The sequence below is a fragment of the Triticum dicoccoides genome, chromosome 5B, assembly GCF_002162155.2.
Source record: "Triticum dicoccoides isolate Atlit2015 ecotype Zavitan chromosome 5B, WEW_v2.0, whole genome shotgun sequence".
In the NCBI taxonomy this organism is placed as follows: Eukaryota; Viridiplantae; Streptophyta; class Magnoliopsida; order Poales; family Poaceae; genus Triticum; species Triticum dicoccoides.
In genome coordinates this window covers 394968191-394993121 of record NC_041389.1, presented here as the reverse complement: position 1 = coordinate 394993121, position 24931 = coordinate 394968191, and positions in this window count along the sequence as shown.

The window sequence follows — 24931 nt, the reverse complement described above, 5'->3', positions numbered from 1 at the left end:
TCTAGATATGCAACTATGTGAGCAACCTATATGATGCAATAACAACTAGCACATAAGCAAGCAATGGATACAACACAAGTAAGCTTGCATAAGTAAAGGCACGAAATAACCAAGAGTGGATCCGGTGGAGACGAGGATGTGTTACCGAAGTTCCTTCCTTTTAAGGGGAAGTACGTCTCCGTTAGAGCGGTGTGGAGGCACAATGCTCCCCAAGAAGCCACTAGGGCCACCGTAATCTCCTCACGCCCTCACACAATGCGAGATGTCGTGATTCCACTATTGGTGCCCTTGAAGGCGGCGACCGAACCTTTACAAACAAGGTTGGGGCAATCTCCACAACTTAATTGGAGGCTCCCAATGACACCATGAAGCTTCACCACAATGGACTATGGCTCCGAGCTGACCTCAACCGTCTAGGGTGCTCAAACACCCAAGAGTAACAAGATCCGCTAGGGATTAGTGGGGGGAATCGGATATCTCTTGGTGGAAGTGTAGATCGGGGCCTTGTCACCCAATCCGGAGCAAATCAACAAGTTTGATTGGCTAGGGAGAGAGATCGGCCGAAAATGGAGCTTGGAGCAACAATGGAGTTTAGGGTTGGAAGAGGTAGTCAACTAGAGGTAAGAGACACACCTTTTATAGTGGAGGACAACATCCAACCGTTATCCACTTGGACCAGCGTGCGACATGCGGTACTACCGCTCCAGGAGCGCGGTACTACCGTGGGAGACCACGGTACTACCGCGGCAGCTGCAGAGACTATAACGTAAGCAGTACTACCGCGAGCGCGGTACTACCGCTCCCACCTGCGGTACTACCGCGAGGCAGGTAAGTCCTAGTCTGGAAACGGCACGGATGAATAAAAATACATTCGTGCCTACTTCCGCGGTCAAAGAGACGATGCGAACATCCGTCACGGTACTACCGTGCACAAGGCGCGGTACTACTGTGTGGGTGCGGATGTAAAAAATTACATCCGCCCCTACTACCGTGAAGCAACGGCACTAGGCCAGGGAACCACGGTACTACTGCTCGGGGGGAGCGATACTACCATGGGCACCCGCGGTACTACCGCCCTCGACGTGCGGTACTACCGTGTGGGCGCGGATGTAAAAAATTACATCCGCGCCTACTACCGCGAAGCAGCGGTACTTGGCCAGGGAGCCATGGTACTACGACTCTGAAGGAGCAGTACTACCGTGGGCTCCCGCGGTACTACCGCGCATGGGCACGGTACTACCCCAAGTGCCTACGGTACTACTGCTCTAGGGAGCAGTACTACCGCAAGCTCAGCAACAGTAGTCCAGACACTCACATAAAGGATAAACGGGGAATGCTACAAAGTGCAAGGGAAAGGAGGAGACAAGGAAGGAAACATGTACGTGCTTATTCCACCCAAACCTTTTCGATGCGGACCCCCTCTTAATAGTACGGCTCTCCTACGACTCAAATCCACCAAAAAGAAACGTAGAAAGACGCCGTCTTCAATAGTCTTCGAGGGGCACCGAACCGTCTTGTGCCTAGCGATGAAGGAACTGAGAAACTCAAGGCACACGATTAGTCCGTAAAAGCATTGTCATCAATCACCAAAACACCTAGGGATAAATATTCCCTTACAATCTCCCCCTTTTTGGTGGATTGATGGCAATACGGGATTTGCACAAGGGGAAATAATAATGAGGATGGGCAAACCCCTCCTCTCTAAAATGTAGACGGGCTCCCCCTAGATGTGTGCAAGCTAGATGGATGCTTTGGACTGCACAGCACACAAGCTAGGATCAACACTCCCCCTATATTTTAGAGACAAGGCATGTAAGACTAACAATCTAAGTAAGTGCATAAAAAAAGGTAGCACAATATAACACTAGCTCACTAAGATAGATAGAGTGCATATGTCTTACACCATATGAGGGATAAACTAAACCAAAGCAACCGAGACAAACGAAACGAGGTTCAAACAAGACATGCAAACACACGAAACACGACACACGACTCGCAAATCCCTACACTCTCCCCCCCTTTGGCATCAAGACGCCAAAAAGGCAGAGAGGACACCTACACACAAGTGGTGGCTCAAGCAGAGAAATCATCCCAACGATCCTCGTCAGACCCGGCGGCAGGAATGGTCTCCTCGACGTCCTCCTCAGAATCACTCCACTTGTAGCCTTGTTTCTCCATCCACTCAGCCTCTGGGGTAATGTGATCCTCAGACCCGCCAGACACGTCCTCTCCATACAGCTTCAGAATCTTCTTGTCGCGGTGGCGACTCTCCTTGGATGCCACGTGAGTCTTGTACTGCCCCTTAGCTTGCATGCAGAAAAGAGTCTTCATCTTGGCCTTCAGCTTCTTGGCCCACGAGGGCATAGAGGAACTATGGGAAGACCCAGCAGCACGGTCATCAACAACATCCTCTGCATCAGCCTCATCCTCATCAACAGCCCTCCTAGCAGTAGTCGCCTCAGCACGAGTAGTAGTGTTGGCCCAGTTGGACTTGACACGGAGACTGATGGGATCATGCCGAATCCAGTCAGGAGCAAGGAACTCATCACCAGGGTACTGCTTCGCCCAAGTCTTGGAGATCAACAGAAACAGGTATGGTCCATAGATAGGCACCTTGCGGTTGAACACCGCAAACCGAAGCTCACACCACATGATGTGTGAGACATCAAGTGGCTGAGTCCGAGACACGCGAGCCTCCTCGCGCAGGAGCATCATATCCACCATATATGCATGAACCTTGTCCTTGTCACCAATGCGAGGGAATAGAGAGTTGCGGAAGATGCGATACATGATATCCAGAAAAGAGTTGAGCACCCACGTCGACTTGCTATTGGCAAGCACCTTCTCAACATAGAACGACTGAAGCTTGTCCTTGTTCGCAGACTCAGAATTGGCATGGGGGCAAACACCCACTGGTGAGTTGAGCCCATCATCAAGAACCTGGAGCAGATCCATGAACTCCTTCCAGGTAGCAGTCAACTGACGACCATTGGTCATCCAGGTCATCCTCCGCTCCTCCCCAGAGTGAAAGAACATTGAGGCAAAGAACTGACAAATAAGCTCAGGGTCGTAGTCAGGATGGAAAGAGATCACACGCTCAATATCAAACTGCTCCACCAAATCCAGAGCTTTTCCAAAGTACTCACGATACTTATCCTTCCTCAGGTGATGCATGTCTATCCACTTGACATCCACATAGGTATTTTGCTTGTTCTTGATGACATCCAGATAGGTGAGAGTCTGCTGCTTGTTCCAAAACAACTCACAGCCTCTGACGGTAGGACGAGGAATCACATACGGGTTGAGCTGCCTGAGACGGATGTACTCAGATTGGGGTATCTCGTCCATGCCCTTAGCGGGTTCCTTGTGCTTGCTAGCGGTGGCCTTGACATGGCGCTTGGAGGCAGAGGAGCCCTCTGGTGCTTCACCTAGATTGCGCAGACGCTTCGAGCCAGTGTCACGACTGGGATTGGAATGGCAAGAGCCACCACCTGAGACACAAAACGCAAAACACCCACGACAAGCAAAAAGGATCAATGCAAAGACCACGACTAAGCACAAGAAACACATAGGAAGTATACGTGAAAGTTGCCATGAGATAGATGGGATCCACAATAGTACTGCCGGATGCGGCGGTACTAAAATATTAGTACGGCTCCAAGTCGCGGTAGTACCGTGCGAGGTCACGGTAGTACCAGGGTGGGAGCGGTAGTAAAATTTTAGTGCCGTAGCGAACGCGGTAGTACTGCGCCTGACGAGCGGTAGTACCGGACAAGCGGTAGTACCACACAGGTGGCGCGGTAGTACCACACCGCGTCAGATCCAAACCAAAGTTCGAATCCGAGAAGAACCATGAAACCACGACGGTACTACGGTTGATCAAATCTAGCACAGGACAAAAAACAAGTATAATCCCTACGCGATACTACTCTCCTACATCCTACTCTTGCATAGATTTAGCCTAAAATCTCAAGAACACACAAGTCTCCCCCACAAACCTAGAGGCAAATAAAAACAACAAAAATGAGAGGGAGTGGGGAAAACACCTTGGTCCATGGCAAGAGCACGTGGTGGGGAACGATCCCACCGGACGGAATCGCAGGAGAGCAGCTGGAGGCGGAGATCCGGCGAAGGACCCCGGCCCCGTTCTTGAGCGAGGGAGAGAGAGAGAGACAAAGTGGGGAAACTGACGAATGGGTATGGGGGAGTTAGAACTCCCCCTCCCCGTCCTTAACCCCACGCGTCTATGACGTCGCGGTAGTACCGCACATCATCGCGGTACTACCGCTTGGGCGGAAGTACCGCACCGAAGCGGTAGTACCGCTCTCCCAGGCGGTAGTAAAAAATTACTGCCACGTGGGGGCGGTAGTACCGAGCTGTCCACACGCGGTAGTACTGTAGCATGCTGCGGTAGTACCGTGAGCTCAAGAAAAAGCAGGCTTCAACACAAAAGAGGTCTCTGCAGGGAAACTTTTAGCACAAGAGACACCACAAGAACACGCACAACCCAAATGCAGAAAGACAACAAGAAGCAACCACATAGCACACCCTCTCAAAAAGAGAGGGCGGTGGCCGGAGCCACCTATGTTTGAGTCAGTTGGTATGGCACCGCGAAGAATTATCCTTGGGCCCATGACTGAAACTCATCTTTGAAGCACAAGTACCATCAAAAATGGCTAGTGTGAAAGAGTTGATCGATTTATGCATAATGGGGGGAGGGAGAGTTCATTGAGAGAACAACACTCCCCCTATGTCCATGCCTACACCTAAACTAGACAACAAGTTGAGTGAGGTGGGGTGTGCACGGGCTCAAGTCACATTGCTCGAATCAATGATATTTAGCTCATCCCTTAACTCGCGAAATCTTGCTTCATCCAAGGGCTTCGTGAAAATATCTGCAAGGTTATCATGAGTGTTGACATACTTGAGCTCGATCTCCCCTCGCCTAATGTGATCCCGGATGAAGTGATACCGAATCTCGATGTGCTTTGTCTTGAAATGTTGCACCGGGTTGAGAGAAATCTTGATGGCACTTTCATTGTCACACCAAAGAGGTACTTTGTCACAAATGACACCGTATTCCTTTAAAGTTTGCCTCATCCATAAGAGTTGTGCACAACAACTACCGGCCACCACATATTCTGCTTCGGTGGACGAGAGAGACACACAACTTTGCTTCTTGGAAGACCAACTCACCAAAGAGCAACCAAGAAATTGGCACCCTCCAGAAGTGGACTTCCTATCCACCTTGTCTCCCGCCCAATCGGAATTCGTAAATCCTTCGAGCTTGAAGTTTGCTCCTGTTGGGTACCAAAGGCCAAAGTTTGGGGTATAAGCCAAATATCGAAAGATTCGCTTGACCGCCACAAAGTGGCTTTCCTTTGGTGTGGCTTGAAACCGTGCACACATTCCCACACTCAACATGATATCCGGTCTAGATGCACAAAGGTAAAGCAAGGATCCAATCATAGAGCGATATACCTTTTGATCCACCGCTTTACCATTGGGATCAATGTCAAGTTGGCACTTGGTGGGCATTGGAGTAGAGGCCGGCTTGACATCACTTAGCTTGAATCTCTTAAGCATGTCTTGAGTGTATTTGGCTTGGTTGATGAAGGTACCTTCTCTTCTTTGTTTGATATCAAAACCAAGGAAGAACTTCAACTCTCCCATCAAAGACATCTTGAACTTAAAGGTCATGAGAGCGGCAAATTCTTCATTGAAAGCTTTGTTAGGGGAACCAAAGATAATGTCATCAACATATAGTTGGCACACAAACAACTCCCCTTTGACCTTCTTAGTAAAAAGAGTGGGATCGATTTGCCCAACTTCAAATCCACGATCTTGTAACAACTCGGTAAGGTGGTCATACCACGCACATGGGGCTTGTTTAAGGCCATAGAGTGCCTTATCGAGTTGATACACATGATCCGGGAAGTAAGGATCCTCGAACCCGGGGGGTTGCTTGACATAAAACAACTCATTAATAGGACCATTAAGAAAAGCACTTTTCACATCCATTTGTTGTAACTTAAAGTTGTGATGGGAAGCATAAGCAATCAACAAACAAATGGATTCAAGGCGAGCAACAGGAGCAAAGGTTTCACCGTAGTCGATACCCTCGACTTAGGAGTAGCCTTGTGCTACCAATCTTGCCTTGTTGCGAATGATGTTCCCATGAGCGTCTTGCTTGTTCTTGAAAATCCACTTGGTTCCAATGACATTATGGTTCCCTGATGGCCGTGGCACCAATATCCACACCTTGTTGTACTCGAAGTTGTTGAGTTCTTCATGCATGGCATTGAGCCAATCTGAATCTTCGAGCGCCTCATAGACCTTTTGGGGTTCAACACAAGAGACAAACGCGTGATGTTCACAATAGTTTGCTAATTGTCTACGAGTTCTTACCCCCTTTCTTAGGCTTCCAACCACATTCTCCATAAGATGGCCTTTGGTGGTGAGCTTGTAAGCAATCTTCACGGCACGACGCTCTAATTCCTCCCCGGATGTGGAAGGAGGAGGATCAACTTGATTATCTGAGCGTCGTCTTGAGCTTGTTCGAGATCTTGAGCTTGCTCTCGATCTTGAACTTGCTCGAGGGGGAGAACTTGACCTTGGGCATCATTTGGTGGATCACCACCATCTTGAGTTTGATCTGCCCTTGGTCTTGTTCAAGAGGTTGAGGGCCTTCACTTTGTTGTTCAGAAGCGTGTGGGTCTTGGGGAGGTGATGGCTCCACTTGAGTGGAGCATTGTCCTTCTCCTTCGGCCACAAGGGGTTCCTCAATGGGTAGAATATGACCAGTACCCATTCTTCTTATGGCTTGGGGAGGAATTTCATCACCTACATCACAAGTACCACTTTGCTCCACTTGGGAGCCGTTATTTTCGTCAAACTCCATGTTACACGTCTCCTCAATGAGTCCAGTGGACTTGTTGAGGACACGGTAAGCATGAGAGTTTGTAGCATAACCAACAAATTTGCCCTCATAAGCTCTAGCCTCAAATTTAGACAAACGAACACCCTTTTTGAGAATGAAACACTTACACCCAAACACCCGGAAGTACTTGAGATTGGGCTTGTTACCGGTGAGGATTTCATAAGGAGTCTTGTTCAAGCCTTTGCGGAGATAGAGCCGATTTGATGCATGACACGCGGTGTTGATGGCTTCGGCCCAAAAGTTGTATGGAGACTTGAACTCCGCCATCATGGTCCTTGCCGCATCCATCAACGTCCGGTTCTTCCTCTCCGCAACACCATTTTGTTGAGGGGTGTATGGAGCTGAATATTGATGCTTGATCCCCTCATCACTAAGGAACTCATCCAAGGTGTAGTTCTTGAACTCGCTGCCATTTTCACTTCTTATTGTCAAGATATTTGCATCATGTTGTCGTTGAGCTTCATTAGCAAAGTTGATGACGGTTTGTTGGGTTTCACTCTTCCTCTTGAAGAAATATACCCAAGTGTATCTTGAATAATCATCCACAATCACCAAGCAATACTTTCTTCCCCCAAGACTATCAAAGGATGGAGGCCCAAAGAGGTCCATGTGAAGGAGCTCCAAGGGTCTCTTCGAGTAGATGATAGTCGTGGGAGGGTGAGCCGTCTCATGAAGCTTTCCTTCGATACAAGCACTTCAAGCACGATCTTTGGCAAAACTAACATTTGTTAGTCCACGGACATGGTCCCCCTTGAGAAGAATTTGCAAAGATCTCATATTGACGTGGGCTAAACGGCGATGCCAAAGCCATCCCACATCAACTTTAGCCATTAGGCATGTCGCGGTTGAGGGAGTCCTGGATTAGGGGGTGTCCGGATAGCCGAACTATCATCATCGGCCGGACTCCAAGACTATGAAGATACAAGATTGAAGACTTCGTCCCGTGTCCGGATGGGACTTTCCTTGGCGTGGAAGGCAAGCTTGGCAATACGGATATGTAGATCTCCTACCCTTGTAACCGACTCTGTGTAACCCCAACCCTCTCTGGTGTGTATATAAACTGGATGGCTTTAGTCCGTAGGACGAACAACAATCATACCATAGGCTAGCTTCTAGGGTTTAGCCTCCTTGATCTCGTGGTAGATCTACTCTTGTAATACCCACATCATCAATATTAATCAAGCAGGACGTAGGGTTTTACCTCCATCAAGAGGGCCTGAACCTGGGTAAAACATCGTGTCCCTTGTCTCCTGTTACCATCCGCCTAGACGCACAGTTCGGGACCCCCTACCCGAGATCCGCCGGTTTTGACACCGACATTGGTGCTTTCATTGAGAGTTCCTCTGTGCCGTCGCAATCAGGAAGGATTCCTTTTCCCGTCTTTAAAGACGGCGCCATCGTCAAGGGAGCTTTGGCCACCGGCCAAACTATCCGGCTAGGAGGTTTTCTTATGACCGCCTGTTCGGCCGCCGCTCCAACAATGACCTCTCGGGTCATCAAAAGCGATCTTCACATCAACTCGGAATTCGCCAAACAGCTAGATCCGATGGATCTCTCCTCCGTAAATGAGCTCTTGGATCGCATCGCCGCCCTGGGAGTCGCTACAGACTACTATCAGATTGGGCTTAAAACCGATCTGAGAGAAATTAACTCTCCCCAGGCTACCCACCACGTTGTCGTGGTAGAAGAACAATGCGGCGACTCTTCTTCGGTGTTAAAGACCAGTTATGTCCGGATTCCCGATCCCTTCATGCCGGATTCCCGCGGAGGGACGGACGCCAATCAAGTACTGAACCTAAAGTCAGGCATCGGACCAGATTTGTTGGATAACATCCAACAATCCAAGCTTCCAAATCCGGAAACTTCTCGGCCTTTGAGCCTCAGATCGGGCGGGGTTCCAAATTTAATTCCGCCCGCCCACCCAAACATAAGCGATCTATCTCAAATACGGCAAGAGCCCGATGAAACAGTACATCACTACTGGGCCAGATTCCTCCTGGTCATGGACAGGATAAAAGACTGCCGTGAGGAAAGCGCAATCTATATTTTCTGCAACAATTGCACGGATAAGGGAATCATGAACGCCATAAGTCGTCGCGAAGTTACACGCTTCGCTGACTTGGCGACCATATTACAAAAATACTGTGCAATGGAAAGTGCCTGGAAAACCAAAACTAGATTTTGGGACAATCCGACCCTGAATACAACCCTAGTTCGAAATAAAAGGGTGCGTCATACTCAAGCACCTGGATTAAAAACCAAAAAGAAAAAACCCCCTAAAGGGCACGGAACCGTACTGGAGGGATGGCTCAACGGACCCTGTAAAATCCACAATACGGAGGGCGCCACTCCAACACATAGCCTTCGAGCATGTTGGATACTACGGCAGGTGGCCAAAAGTGGCGAAGGCTTTCTAGCCCCGGGCAACCAGCCCAACAGTACCAGTACAGTATTAACAGTCTTCGAGACTTTCGCATCAAATAACATGCGGAAACGAACAATCCGCAGCCTCGCCGAAGTCTACCAAGTAGCAACAACAAATCCATGGAGCGACACGGCTATCACCTTCAATGCCTGCGACGAACCTAAATTCCGAACAGCTCGAGCACCAGCCGCATTGGTCCTCAGTCCGATAGTGGACGGCTTTCGTCTTACCAAAGTACTCATGGATGGCGGCAGCGGATTAAACCTTATCTATGAGGAAACCCTTCAAAAAATGGAAATTCACTGGAGCCGCATTGAGCGAAGCAGCACAACCTTCAGAGGAATAATCCCTAGTCGAGAAGTACGCTGCACAGGAAAAATCACACTAGACGTAGTGTTCGGCTCGCCGGACAATTACAGGTCCGAAGAGGTCACGTTCCAAGTGGCCCCATTCGGCAACGAATATCACGCCTTGTTAGGGCGAGAGGTATTCACAATCTTCCAAGCTATACCCCATTACGGGTACATGAAGCTCAAAATGCCCGGGCCCAATGGAATAATCACTCTTGTCAGTGATCCAGATATAGCACTCTGTGCTGAAAATAAGACATCCGCACTGGCCCTGGAGGCATTATCCAAAGCCCTAGCGGCAGAGGAACTCACTGCGCTGCGCTCCACGGTGGATAGGGACGATGTGATACTCGATAAGAGGTCTAAGTCCACCTCTTTTAAACCAGCAGACAAAATAGTCAAATTCCAGGTCCATCCAACGGACCCCACAAAGACGCCTCCATTGGGGCACAATTAAATCCTGATGTAGAAGCCGCACTATGAGAATTCCTTCGGGAAAATTGGGACATTTTCGCCTGGCACCCTTCAGATATGCCAGGAGTCCCACGCAGGCTGGCAGAACATAGCCTAAATATCCTAAAAGGATTCAAGCCAGTCAAATAGGCTCTTTGGTGATTTTCTGAACCCAAAAGACAGGCAATGGGAGAGGAGCTAGCCAAACTCTTAGAATCCGGATTCATCAGAGATATAAAACATCCGGACTGGCTAGCCAACCTGGTAATGGTACCAAAAAAGGACAAATCCTGGCGCCTTTGTGTCGATTTCAAAGACCTTAACAAGGCCTGTCCAAAGGACCCTTTCCCTCTCCCTCGCATCGACCAAATCATCGATGCTACCGCAGGGCACGATTCATTGTGCTTCCTCGATGCATACTCCGGATACCATCAAATCAAGATGGCGGAAAAAGACCAGGCTGCAACGGCATTCATTACTCCATACGGACCATTCTGCTTCAACACAATGCCCTTCGGACTCAAAAGCATCGGCGCAACATATCAGCGCATGATTCAGACATGTCTGGCTACCCAGATAGGCAAAACAGTGGAGGCATACGTAGACGACGTGGTCGTTAAGACCAAACACGTCGAAACTCTAGTAGACGATTTGAGGCTTACATTCGACAACCTCCGAGCATACGACATTAAGCTCAACCCAGAAAAATGTGTTTTTGGTGTACCAGCCAGAAAGCTCTTGGGCTTCATTATATCCGGCAGAGGAATTGAAGCAAACCCAGCCAAGATCCGGGCTCTGTCACAATTGGATATCCCAGAAGACCTCAAGCAAATACAAAAACTAACTGGATGCGTGGCGGCTCTAAGCTGCTTCATCTCCCGATTGGGAGAAAAGGCGCTGCCCCTCTATCGCCTCCTCCGGCGCACCAAACACTTTGAATGGACAGATGCTGCCACGGCCGGACTCGAAGAAATTAAGGCCATATTGGCAACAAATCCGGTCCTGGCCGCGCCCAACCTGGGCGAACCTATGTTATTATATCGCGGCAACACATCAAGTTGTCAGTGCCGTACTCGCCGTCGAACGAGAAACAGAAGGGCACAGATTCCCTCTTCAAAAACCAGTGTACTACATATCCACTGTCTTAACTCCATGCAAGTCCCGGTACCCACATTATCAAAAGATAGCGTATGCGGTGTTCATGGCATCCCGGAAGCTGTGACACTACTTTCAAGAGTGTTCCATAACGGTGGCCTCCGAAGTACCTCTCAACGATATTATAAACAATCGTGACGTGACGGGCAGGATTGCAAAATGGGCCATTGAGCTCTTACCATTTGACATAACCTACAAACCACGACGAGCTATAAAGTCGCAAGTTTTGGCTAACTTCATCGCCGAATGGACCTAAGCCGAACTCCCTAAAGAGTACGGCGCATACTCCAATTGGATCATGCATTTCGACGGCTCCAAAATGTTGGCTGGCTTGGGGGCTGGCGTCGTCTTGACGTCCCCAACCGAAGACACAGTCCAATACGTACTTCGAATAATGTACACGGACTCCAACAATGCAGCCGAATACGAGGCCCTTCTACATGGCCTCCGGATGGCAATCTCCATGGGTATTCAACGCCTAGAGGTGCGCGGGGATTCAAACCTCGCAATATCCCAAGTAAATGGAGACTTCGACGCCAAGGATCCGAAAATGGCAGCCTACCGTAACGCCGTCCTAAAAATGTCAGCCCGGTTCGAAGGACTCGAATTCCACCATGTAGCCCGGGACAATAACCAGGCAGCAGACGTGTTGGCACGCATCAGCGGAAAACGCGACGCCGTCCCTCCAAACATCTTCCTGGAACGGCTCTTTAAGCCATCCGTATTATGGGAAGAGGAGTCCGGAAATAACAACCCAGAACCAACTGCACCACCCAACACAGAACATTCTGACACAATCGGTGGCTCAGCCAATGAAATAACACCTTCAGCCCACGAAATAATGGCAGTAATTGCCCCGTGGACGGAACCATTCCTAGCCTACTTAATCAGGCAGGAACTTCCCGAAGACCAAAATGAGGCCCGTTGCATAGTTCGGCGATCTAATGCCTACAAGGTCCATGAGGGAGAACTTTATAAGAAAAGCACAACCGGAGTCCTTCAAAGGTGTATCTCCGAAGAGGAAGGGCGAAATCTCCTGGCTGAAATTCACGCCGGACTCGGCGGGCACCGCGCCGCAGCCCGGGCCCTTCTATGCAAGGCCTTTCGTACATGATTTTATTGGCCGACAGCCCGGGCAGATGCTCAGGACTTAGTCCAACGATGCTTCGGTTGCCAGCTCTTTGCTAATCAAAGCCACATGCCACCCACCGCCCTCAAAACTATACCCATCACTTGGCCGTTCGCGGTCTGGGGGCTTGACATGGTTGGACCCCTTAAAGGGGGAACCCACAAGCACAAATACTTATTGGTCATGGTGGACAAATTCACAAAATGGATAGAGGCCAAGCCGGTTAAAACGGCAGAATCCGGACCTGTGATAGACTTCATATCCAGGGTAGTACACCATTTTGGCGTCCCCACAGCATCAACACTGATAACGGCACGAATTTCACGGCTGACGAGGTTAAACTCTGGTGCAAAAACATGGGCATCAAGCTCGACTACGCTTCGGTCTACCACCCTCAAACTAACGGTCAAGTGGAACGAGCAAATGGTCTAATCATGAGCGGCATCAAACCCAGATTAGTGCGGTCCCTCATAGAATCTAACACACACTGGGTAGAGGAGCTCGACTCCGTACTCTGGGGGCTGCGGACCACGCCAAACCGCACTACCGAATTCACACCATTTTTTATGGTATACAGCGCTGAGGCAGTTTTGCCCTGCGATATAATTCATGACTCACCTCGCGTGCGCATGTACGAAGAAAGAGAAGCCGAGTTGGATCGGCGGGACAGCTTGGACGCCTTAGAGGAGGAGCACGACGTGGCAAAATCCCGTTCCACATTCTATCAGCAGCAGGCTCGAAGATATCAAAGCAGAGAAGTACGGTCCAAAACTTACAATGTTGGCGAGCTAGTTCTACGCCTGCCAGACAAGAAAGAGGACAAACTTAAGCCCAAATGGGAAGGCCCCTTCATCATCGACCAAGTCCTCACCGGCGGTGCATACCGTCTGCGCAACGCATCTGACAACCGACTCGAGCCAAACCCATGGAAGGCAGCCTGTCTCCGGAGATTCTATGCCTAGCGCCGGACTCAGGGTTCGTCTCCTTCCTCCGTCCACCTTTCATATTTTTTCGCTGTCTTTGTTTTCCCTCCTTTTTCCTCCCCCTTTCAGTACAAGCCTCTTGAGGGCTGATCTGCGCTTTGTTCGCACTCACTCGATGTGCTACTCGCACTCGTTATACCTGGGGGCTTCTTTAACAGAAGCTTATTTATATGGGCTTCATGCCCAACACATGTGTCATACTTCTGCATGTACCTTTTAATCACCATTATATGCATCGATATGACTTAAGTTTTGGCCAAGCCGGGTTGCCTGGCTCCAGTGCTTACCCCTACGTTCCCGATTGTTCGGCTAGGAGGTAAAGGGAGCACCTCTGCGATTGTTACTGCCGGGTCAGCCGGATGTGTACCTCAGATTGGGTGAAGCCGAAGGCTAGCGTTCTTAAGGGAATATTCGGTCGGTGACCTGAAAGATGATTTATTACTTATTTATTTATCTGCCCCCAGATGCTTTTTCTGCTCTTTTCGCAGTCCGGTCATGCACTTTAGGGCATGCCCCCCAGGGAAAGGAACCCCTAATGGAACTATTCTCCTTGGAAGATGTTTCTTACTAACCATGTAATATAACATAGCTAGTCGGGCACTTGTCTGATAAAGCACTTATGACCCCTACGCCTTGTCTCCATGCATGCCCCGGTTTTTTATAACTGTAAGGGTATTCGGACACACTCTGGACTGTTGGGTCCCGAGGTTGAAGCGAAAAGGTCCGCAAAGACAAACGATCTACAATCCGGCTAGAAGGCATTTTACATGTCATTTTAAAATTACATCGTCAAACTGACTGATTGTACTCCTCTTCAATCCCATCTAACAGGCTGTCTAATTTACAGTCCTGTTGGGAATATTTCGCGGCCAACTCTACTTGGCCGTACATCAGGCTCACAGGGATCTCCTTCCCATCGGGTCCCATAGGTCCGACCTCGGCCATGTGGTTTGGATCAGCCTTCGGGTACCGCGTCTTCACCATGGCCCAGGCCTCCCTGGCGCCTTGACGGCAGGCCGATATCTTCCACAGACGGAGACACTGCCGTACTCCCTGAAGCTTCTCAGCAAGCCCTCCAAGACCCTCGGGTAGGGAGACGGAAGGCCATAAGGCCTGAAAGACGCCGCTCATCACCTGCCGAACACGTTCATGCAGTTGCAGCAGCTCGGGAAGAGGGTCTCCCGTGGAACTAGGCATCTCCTCCGTCGGACGACCCGTGAGCACACCTACAGACAGACTTCTGTCAATCGACTTCCTCGCCGAACTCTTCCTTTCAAAAGAGTTTGCTCAAGCACTTACTATAAATGCCGCGACGAAGCCGTCGATTCTCCTTTACGGAGTTAGACAGCTAGACCCGAACATCTTTTAGTTCTTCGCCCAGCTGGGTGTTGGCATCTTGGAGTTTGTTCCTCTCCTGCTGCACCCTCATAAGCACCTTCTCGCCGGCCTTCAGCTGGCGCCGCAGATGTTGCTTGTCCGGATCTAGTCCGGCACCCTCTGCAATATTATTGTCAGACTATACACCCACGTCGCACGTCATAAACTACTTCTCTTTTCGAAATATGAATTACCAAAGGGGGTCTCCATGGCTCCCCCGGCAGCGGCTAGTGCAGCCTCAAGTTGGGCCTTGCATTCTTGAAGCTCCTGGGACAGGTGGGTATTCTTCTCTGTAAGATCCTGCATAACAAATGATCCTTAAATCAGTTAGTTTAACTATTTTAAGTCTCGGGGGCTACTGGCATATATAACTATTAAAATTCCTCACCCGTATGTCTTTTACATACTGCTCCGTGGCTCTGGTTAAACCATCTTGAGCAGCACAGAGGTGCGCGTCTCCCGCATTAAAGGCATTCAATGCCTTTGGGGAGAAACACGCGTCACGAAGAACTGTCCGACGACGCATGTGATTCATGGCGCTCTCCACCTCAGACCTGGCGGCGGACAACCTGTCGGCATCCTCTGTTGGAGGAGCATCTGGCTCGCGCCCTGCGCCCGCCTCCTCCTCCGGACCAGGCGTTGGAGCCTGGCTGGCGGAGGGTTGGTTGGCAACCTCTCCGGACTCAGTCCGGCGAGCGCTCTTTCTCCTGGAAGAATCATGAGCATTAATATACCTCCCAGGAGTCTTTCCCTTAAAAGACAATGGTGCACCGATTCGCGCCACACTCCTGTTCCGCCTGCTGGGCCGCACCGACCTTGGTTGGTCAGTCGCCGCGGGCTCGGCTTCCCGCCGTAAAGGCACCTCCTGCGAAGCACCATTGGTACACGGTGGTCAGAAATAAGCATTAAAAAAGTAACGGTGTCAGGACTTCGGTCGTACTCACCTGGGAAGCCGGAGATAAACCGGGGTAGTCAGCCCTAATGGCGACTAAAGCATTATCTATGCTGAGCTGGTGGAACACCCCGTCAATCAGTTCCACCGCTAAATCCGGATCCTCTCCGAAGGCCGGATCAAGGGATCTTCCTGGATCCTCGGGTTGTGGAGTCAGGCTTTCTATGCCCTCCACATCTCGGCGCAGTTCCTGCGTCGAAATCATAAAGTAAGACACTTGTCTTTGAAAGCACGGATCGGATATATAAACGTGCGCTTACCCATCTCTGAGGATTATTCATGGAGAATCCATTCAATGGACTCGTGCAGAGGAAGTCCTCCTTCTCCCCCTTGTACAAGCCGGACAGGATCTTCACCACATCGGCGGCCGATCCCGGCCCCTTGCGGCCATGACGGGTGGCATCATTCTCCCCGTTGAAATCCCACATGGGGTGGCCCCTATATTGGAGCGGCTGCACCCCTCGCATAATGCATGTGGCCATGACTCCAATCATGGTTAATCCGGAATGTGCTAGTAACCGTATCCGGCCCATCAGATATTGGACGCTCCTATCATCTTCCCATTGAGGGCTCCGAGGGCGCCAACTCAGGCGTTTCTTCAAAGGAGCGTTGCTAAACTCCGGGAGGCCGATCCGAACTGGATTCGGCAGCGAGGCGTCTTCCATATAGAACCACTCCGAAGGCCAGTCTTCGGACGCCTTCTTCGGGGTTCCGGGTAGATATCCGGTCCCGGGGATGCGCCATATTTCGGCTCCGCCCACTTGATATATCGACCCCTCGTGAGAACGGGGTACGAGGCAAAACAGTCTCTTCCACAGCACAAAATTGGGCTCGATGCCCAAGAACGGCTCACAAAGAGCTACAAAGCCCGTGATGTGGAAAATGGAGGCAGGTGTGAGGTGGTGAAGTTGGAGTCCATAGAACTCTAGGAGCCCCCGGAGAAGCGGATGTATGGGAAATCTGAGTCCCCTTATTAAGTAGGGGACGAAGCATACCCGCTCTCCTTTGGAGGGATTGGGGACGCTCTCCGCCTGCTTCCCACCCTTGTAGGTGGCCAGTCCGGCTCGAACCGGAACCATAAAGGCTGGGGGAAGGTATCCCTCTGCTTGGAGCATCACTAACTCGCTATGCGGGACTGAGCATCTCCTCCAATCTCCTGGCTGAGGACTGGGAGCGCGAGAAGAGGAGCCGCATCGACTATCCATGTTGGAATGGATTTTTGTCAGATGCGCTTCGATGAATACTTGCGGAAGGAGGATGGTGTGATTCAGATTTGGATCCTCGCCTCTCTTATAGGCGGCTTATTCACGCAGATAGGGGGTAAAACGTAAAAATACCCTGGCTTTTCGCATTCATACAACACATGGAAGAAGGCCATTATTGGACGTGGAAGCCAAGGAGCGCAACATTTATGGAGCAACCGGACACTATCCGGCAAACACATGGAACATGAAGGAGAACCCGCCTTGCAAACGCCGAAGACAACATACGCGCCGGACTCGTCGTCATTGAAGCCTGGTTCGGGGGCTACTGAGGGAGTCCTGGATTAGGGGGTGTCCGGATAGCCGAACTATCATCATCGGCCGGACTCCAAGACTATGAAGATACAAGATTGAAGACTTCGTCCCGTGTCCGGATGGGACTTTCCTTGGCGTGGAAGGCAAGCTTGGCAATACGGATATGTAGATCTCCTACCCTTGTAACCGACTCTGTGTAACCCTAGCCCTCTCCGGTGTCTATATAAACCGGATGGCTTTAGTCCGTAGGACGAACAACAATCATACCATAGGCTAGCTTCTAGGGTTTAGCCTCCTTGATCTCGTGGTAGATCTACTCTTGTAATACCCACATCATCAATATTAATCAAGCAGGACGTAGGGTTTTACCTCCATCAAGAGGGCCCGAACCTGGGTAAAACATCGTGTCCCTTGTCTCCTATTACCATCCGCCTAGACGCACAGTTCGGGACCCCCTACCCGAGATCCGCCGGTTTTGACACCGACAGCGGTCTTAGTGGGTCGCTCCGAAAAGTTAATCACATAGAGACCGTTCTCGACATGCCCAACAAAGGCTACTTTAAGAGTTTTGCTCCACAAGAGGGCCATGGTATCAACATCAAAGAAGGTGGCAAAGCCCATGAGTGCAAGTTGACGAACGGAAAGTAAATTGTATGCAAGGGACTCAACAAGCATGACTTTCTCGATCGTTAGATCATGAGAAATGACAACTTTGCCAAGACCCAATACCTTAGAATGTGAGGCATCACCCCACTCGACATTGGTGGTCATAGATGGTATCTTTTGCACGTCCACCACCAAGTCCTTGCTCCCAGTCATATGATTTGTTGCTCCACTATCGAGCAACCATGATCCCCCACCGGAAGCAAACACCTACAAGAGATCAATGCTTGGTTTTAGGTACCCATTGAGTAATGGGTCCTTTGATGTTAGTAATAAGGGTCTTAGGAACCCAAATAGACCATTCAATGTACTCATAAGAAGAACCAACAAATTTAGCATAAACATGCCCATCACTAGCACGGCACAACACATAAGACAGGTTAAATCGTCGGCTTTGTTGGGAGAGGTGACTTTGCCCTTTTTGGCATCACCACTCTTCGAATTGTTCTACTTCTCCTTAGGAGCACCCTCTCCCTCCTTCACAAAAGTTTGCTTAAGCCGGGGAGGTCGTTTGGTCTTGTCATTCTTCTTCTCGTTCTTCTTCTTGTTCTTGGACTTGGGTGAGAACCCAACTCCCTCCTTTGCCACAACTTCCTTTTGATTGCTCAAAAGTTCATTTAGGTTCTTCTCACCTTGTTTGCATGACACAAGGCCTCTCTCGAGTTGTTCCTTCAACTTGGCATTCGCCTCCACAAGATGCAAATGCTCACAACACGGGTTAGTAGCATTTGCATTATCAATTAAGATTAAGTGAGGAAAGGTGGCCTTCTCCTTGGTTAGCTTAACTTGGAGTTGAGCATGAGACTCCTTGAGGTTAGCATGAGCACCCTTCAAGACCTTGTGGGCCTTGTCAAGCACATCAAACTCCTCCTTGAGTCTAGCATGATCAACCCCAAGTTTAGCCTTCTCGGAAGTTAGCACACGAGACACAACAAGAGCATGATCGAGATCTTTCTTTAACTTGGCATGGTCATCGTTTTGTGACTCCTCAAGAGCCAAACGATGCCCACGCTCTTCCTCAAGAGCATTAGAGAGATCTGATATCTCATCGACATAGTCACGACTATGACCTTCCATCTTAGAGATGGTTTCTTCGTGAGCCTCGATCATGTCATTGGCTTCACCAAGTTATTCCAAGAGAGCAACAAAATGCTTCTTGGATTTGCCCTTGAGCTTACTCATAAAGGACTCAAAATCATTTACCTCCTCATTAGACCCCTTACCATCATCAATCCCAACCGTCAAAGAAGGATTAGGAATAATGGTGGTTTTGATGTTGGGGGTTACCTTGTTGGTGGCTTTAGCCATGAGGCACTTGGCGGTGATGTTCTCGTTGGGTGAATCGAAGAGAGACACCCGGGGAGTTGTGGTAATGGCAATGGATGCCATGGCCATTGCTTCACTATCTTCATCATCATCGTCATCCTCACGGTACTCCTCTTGAACCACCAACCCTCGAGTAGGAGTCTTCTTGGTGGAGTTGTTCTTGTTGGGGAAAGACTTGGCTTTGTCTCTCCGGATGAGCTTTCCACCATTGTCTTCCCGCTTCTCGTAAGGACAATCCGCAACGAAGTGGCTCACATTGCCATAGTTGAAACAAGTTCTAACTCGTTGCTTGCTCTTGAAGCCACTTGAGTTGTTCTTGTTGAAGTTGGGTCTTGAGTTCTTCTTGCTTCAAAATTGCCTTGAAGCAAGAGCCATGTGCTCGTGATAATCATATTTTGTATCTTCGGGATTGCTCTCCTCATCTTCCTCTTCTTCCTCTTCTTCCACAATAACCTTGGCCTTCAAGGCAAGGTTGCGCTTCTTTGCTCTTTGAGACCGGAGCACCGCGTTATCGTCGGTCTTGTCCAAGATGCTCATTGCAACGAACTCATCCAACACTTCACTTGAGGTCATGGAGTGGAAGTCCAGTCTTTGACGAATGACGGAGGACATGGCCTTGTTGTAGGGCATCATTTCCTTGAGAAACTTGCGTTTGATACAATTGTCAACCGTGTCCTTGCTCCCATGATCTCGGAGCGAGAGCTCAAGTTTGGTTACTCTCTGAAAGAGCTCATGAGGTTCTTCATCTTCCTTCATAGCAAACTCATCGGCTTCATCTTGTACCACTTCATAGTTGGAGCGTTGAATGCTCGCGCTTCCCCAATAGAGAGACACAACGCACTGCCATGCATCTTTGGCCGTGGCGTAGGGCCGAAGATGAGGGAGATCTTCGGGGAGAATTGCTTCTTGGATGATGAAGAGAGCATTCTCATTGAATTGATTATCCACGGCTTCTCGAGGGGTGAAGTTGCTTGGGTCATGTGGATAGAAACCTTCTTCAATGATTCTCCAAATATTAGTATTCACATGCTTTAAATGACGCTTGAAGCGATACACCCAAGTATCAAAATCCTCATTTTTCACAATCTTAGGAGGAGGACCGGCATGATTTAAATGAGTAGAGGGAATCGGTCCACCATAAGTTGGAGGTTCCACATGGGCAAAGATGCCGGAGCCATTTTTACCGCTAGTAGAAGGACCCTTTTCACTGTTAGCTTCCCCCTTGTCAGAGGTAGCATCCGTCACCTTTTAGTGGGATCACCCACTTTCATCGGCGAGGTGGACAATTTAAGTCCTAGAAATTTAGTAAACATGCTTTCAACCTTGGTCATCATGGAGTCTTTCAATGTGTCTAGAGCCACATTGAATTCCTCACGAGAGACTGAGGTTCCCCCATCGGCCGTAGACGAGGTAGGATTCACACCAGAGTGCTCTTCCACAACGTTTGTGGCGTCAACCATACTCTTCGGACGACAAAGTCCTTAATAAAGAGACGAGGCTCTGATACCAATTGAAAGGATCGATATAGTTGACTAGGGGGGGGGGGTGAATAGGAAACTAACAATTTTTAAGCTTTTCTTTACCAATTTAAACTTTGCAACAAAATAGGTTGTCTAGATATGCAACTATGTGAGCAACCTATATGATGCAATAACAACTAGCACATAAGCAAGCAATGGATACAACACAAGTAAGCTTGCAAAAGTAAAGGCACGAAATAACCAAGAGTGGAGCCGGTGGAGACGAGGATGTGTTACTGAAGTTCCTTCCTATTAAGGGGAAGTACGTCTCCGTTAGAGCAGTGTGGAGGCACAATGCTCCCCAAGAAGCCACTAGGGCCACCGTAATCTCCTCACGCCCTCACACAATGCGAGATGCCGTGATTCCACTATTGGTGCCCTTGAAGGCGGCGACCGAACCTTTACAAACAAGGTTGGGGCAATCTCCACAACTTAATTGGAGGCTCCCAACGACACCACGAAGCTTCACCACAATGGACTATGGCTCCGAGCTGACCTCAACCGTCTAGGGTGCTCAAACACCCAAGAGTAACAAGATCCACTAGGGATCAGTGGGGGGAATCCAATATCTCTTGGTGGAAGTGTAGATCGGGGCCTTGTCACCCAATCCCGAGCAAATCAACAAGTTTGATTGGCTAGGGAGAGAGATCGGCCGAAAATGGAGCTTGGAGCAACAATGGAGTTTAGGGTTGGAAGAGGTAGTCAACTAGAGGTAGGAGACACACCTTTTATAGTGGAGGACAACATCCAACTGTTATCCACTTGGACCAGCGTGCGACATGCGGTACTACCGCTCCAGGAGCGCGGTACTACCGCAAGGCCACGCGGTACTACCGTGGGCGACCATGGTACTACCGCGACAGCTGCAGAGACTATAACGTAAGTAGTACTACCGCGAGCGTGGTACTACCACTCCCACCTGCGGTACTACCGCGAGGCAGGTAAGTCCTAGTCTGGAAACAACACGGATGAATAAAAATACATCCGTGCCTACTTCCACGGTCAAAGAGACGATGCGAGCATCCGTCACGGTACTACCGTGCACAAGGCGCGGTACTACCGTGTGGGTGCGGATGTAAAAAATTACATCAGCCCCTACTACCGTGAAGCAACGGCACTAGGCCAGGGTGCTGGAAAAATGCCTTAGAGGCAATAATAAATTGGTTATTATTATTATATTTCCTTGTTCATGATAATCGTTTATTATGCATGCTATAATTGTATTGATAGGAAACTCAGATACATGTGTGGGTACATAGACAACATCATGTCCCTAGTAAGCCTCTAATTGACTAGCTCGTTGATCAATAGATGGTTACGGTTTCCTGACCATGGACATTGGATGTCGTTGATAACGGGATCACATCATTAGGAGAATGATGTGATGGACAAGACCCAATCCTAAGCCTAGCACAAAGATCGTGTAGTTCGTATGCTAAAGCTTTTATAACATCAAGTATCATTTCCTTAGACCATGAGATTGTGCAACTCCCGGATACCGTAGGAATGCTTTGGGTGTACCAAACGTCACAACGTAACTGGGTGGCTATAAAGGTGCACTACGGGTATCTCCGAAAGTGTCTATTGGGTGGCACGAATGGAGACTGGGATTTGTCGCTCCGTGTGATGGAGAGGTATCTTTGGGCCCACTCGGTAGGACATCATCATAATGTGCACAATGTGACCAAGGGGTTGATCACGGGATGATGTGTTACGGAACGAGTAAAGAGACTTGCCAGTGACGAGATTGAACAAGGTATCGACATACCGACGATCGAATCTCGGGCAAGTACAATGCCGCTAGACAAAGGGAATTGTATACGGGATTGATTGAGTCCTTGACATCGTGGTTCATCCAATGAGATCATCGTGGAACATGTGGGAGCCAACATGGGTATCCAGATCCCGCTGTTGGTTATTGACCGGAGAACGTCTCGGTCATGTCTGCATGATTCCCGAACCCGTAGGGTCTACACACTTAAGGTTCGATGACGCTAGGGTTATAAAGGAAGTTTGTATGTGGTTACCGAATGTTGTTCGGAGTCCCGGGTGAGATCTCGGATGTCACGAGGAGTTCCGGAATGGTCCGGAGGTAAAGATTTATATATGGAAAGTTGTTGTTCGGGTTCCGGGAAAAGTTCGGGTTTTTCTGGTATTGTACCGAGAAGCTTCCAGAAGGTTCCGGAGGATTCCGGAGGTCCGGAAATTGTTCCACCACATCCAATACAGCAGCATGGGCTGTAAGGGGGCGCCCTAGCCTTATTGGGCCAGGGGCACTAGCCCCCCCAAGGCCCATGCGCATGGGAGAGGGGAAACCCTAAGGGGGAGGGCATCCACTTGACTTGGGAGGCACTCCTCCCCCCTTGGCCGCCGCCCCCAACCCTAGATGGGATCTAGGGGGGCCGGCCCCCTTCTCTCCCCACCTATAAATAGTGGAGGGGTGGGAGGGCAGCCGCACCCAATTTCTGGCACAGCCCTCCCCCTCTCCCAAGTACTCCTCCTATCCCGCGGTGCTTGGCGAAGCCCTGCAGGATTGCCACGCTCCTCCACCACCACCACACCGTTGTGCTGCTGCTGGATGGAGTCTTCCCCAACCTCTCTGTCGGTGTCAAAACCGGCGGATCTCGGGTAGGGGGTCCCGAACTGTGCGTCTGGGCGGATGGTAACATGAGACAAGGGACACGATGTTTTACCCAGGTTCGGGCCCTCTTGATGGAGGTAAAACCCTACGTCCTGCTTGATTGATATTGATGATGTGGGTATTACAAGAGTAGATCTACCTAGAGATCAAGGAGGCTAAACCCTAGAAGCTAGCTTATGGTATGATTGTTGTTCGTCCTATGGACTAAAGCCATCCGGTTTATATAGACACCGGAGAGGGCTAGGGTTACACAGAGTCGGTTACAATGGTAGGAGATCTACATATCCATATCGCCAAGCTTGCCTTCCACGCCAAGGAAAGTCCCATCCAGACATGGGACGACGTCTTCAATCTTGTATCTTCATAGTCTTGGAGTCCGGCCGATGATGATAGTTCGGCTATCCGGACACCCCCTAGTCCAGGACTCCCTCAGTAGCCCCTGAACCAGGCTTCAATGGCGACGAGTCCGGCGCGCATATTGTCTTCGGCATTGCAAGGCGGGTTCCTTCTCTGAGTAATTTATAGAAGATTGTGAACACCAGGATAGTGTCCGGCTCTGCAAAATAAATTCCACATACCACCGTAGAGAGAATAATATTTACACAAGTTCAATCTGCTGACGTATTTGGTGGCGTGATGTTACACCACTACCAAGCCTTTACTCATTTTTATTGTACCACCTCAGCGCGTTTAGCGAAGCGGTTTCCTTGGCACGTCTTGTCGAAGCAGAGATCGTGTCCCCCTTATTCCGGGATTCCCATCAATACGGACGTGGGTAACCCAACCGTGCCATTGATTGCGGCGCTTGGGAGATAAGCGAGTTTTATCAGCCGGTGGGGACACATGTTTTTGTCCGCCCATATAAGGGGATAAAGATCCAAGCCTTTTACCTGCGCCTTCTTCCTCCTTGGCTTATCCATCTCCGTGAACCCGAGCTCCAGCGCCCAAGTCCGCACATCTCACCTCAACCTTCTCCAACTATGTCCGGAGCGGGAGGCAAGTGGATGGCCTCCTCCATTACGGAGGGGCACATCCAGAAGCTGTGCAGCGCCGGATATCTGTCCAGCAACATCGCGCACCGCCTCCCCAATGAGGGAGAGCTCATCCCCACCCCCAGGCCCCATGAGAGGGTAGTATTTCTTTCCCATTTCCTCCGTGGACTGGGCTTCCCACTCCATCCCTTTGTCCGGGGGCTCATGTTCTACTACGGCCTGGATTTCCATGATCTGGCCCCGAATTTCATCCTCAACATCTCGGCATTTATCGTCGTGTGTGAGGCCTTACTCTGCATCCAGCCCCACTTCGGCTTGTGGCTCAAGACCTTCAGTATCAAGCCAAAGGTTGTGAAGGGAAGCCAGGTAGAGTGCGGAGGCGCCATGGTGGGCAAGATGCCCAACGTTACCTGGCTTGAGGGAACTTTCGTGGAAACCATTAAGGGGTGGCAATCGGGGTGGTTCTACATCACCGAGCCGCATGACCCTGAATGGGCAGCGGCCCCCG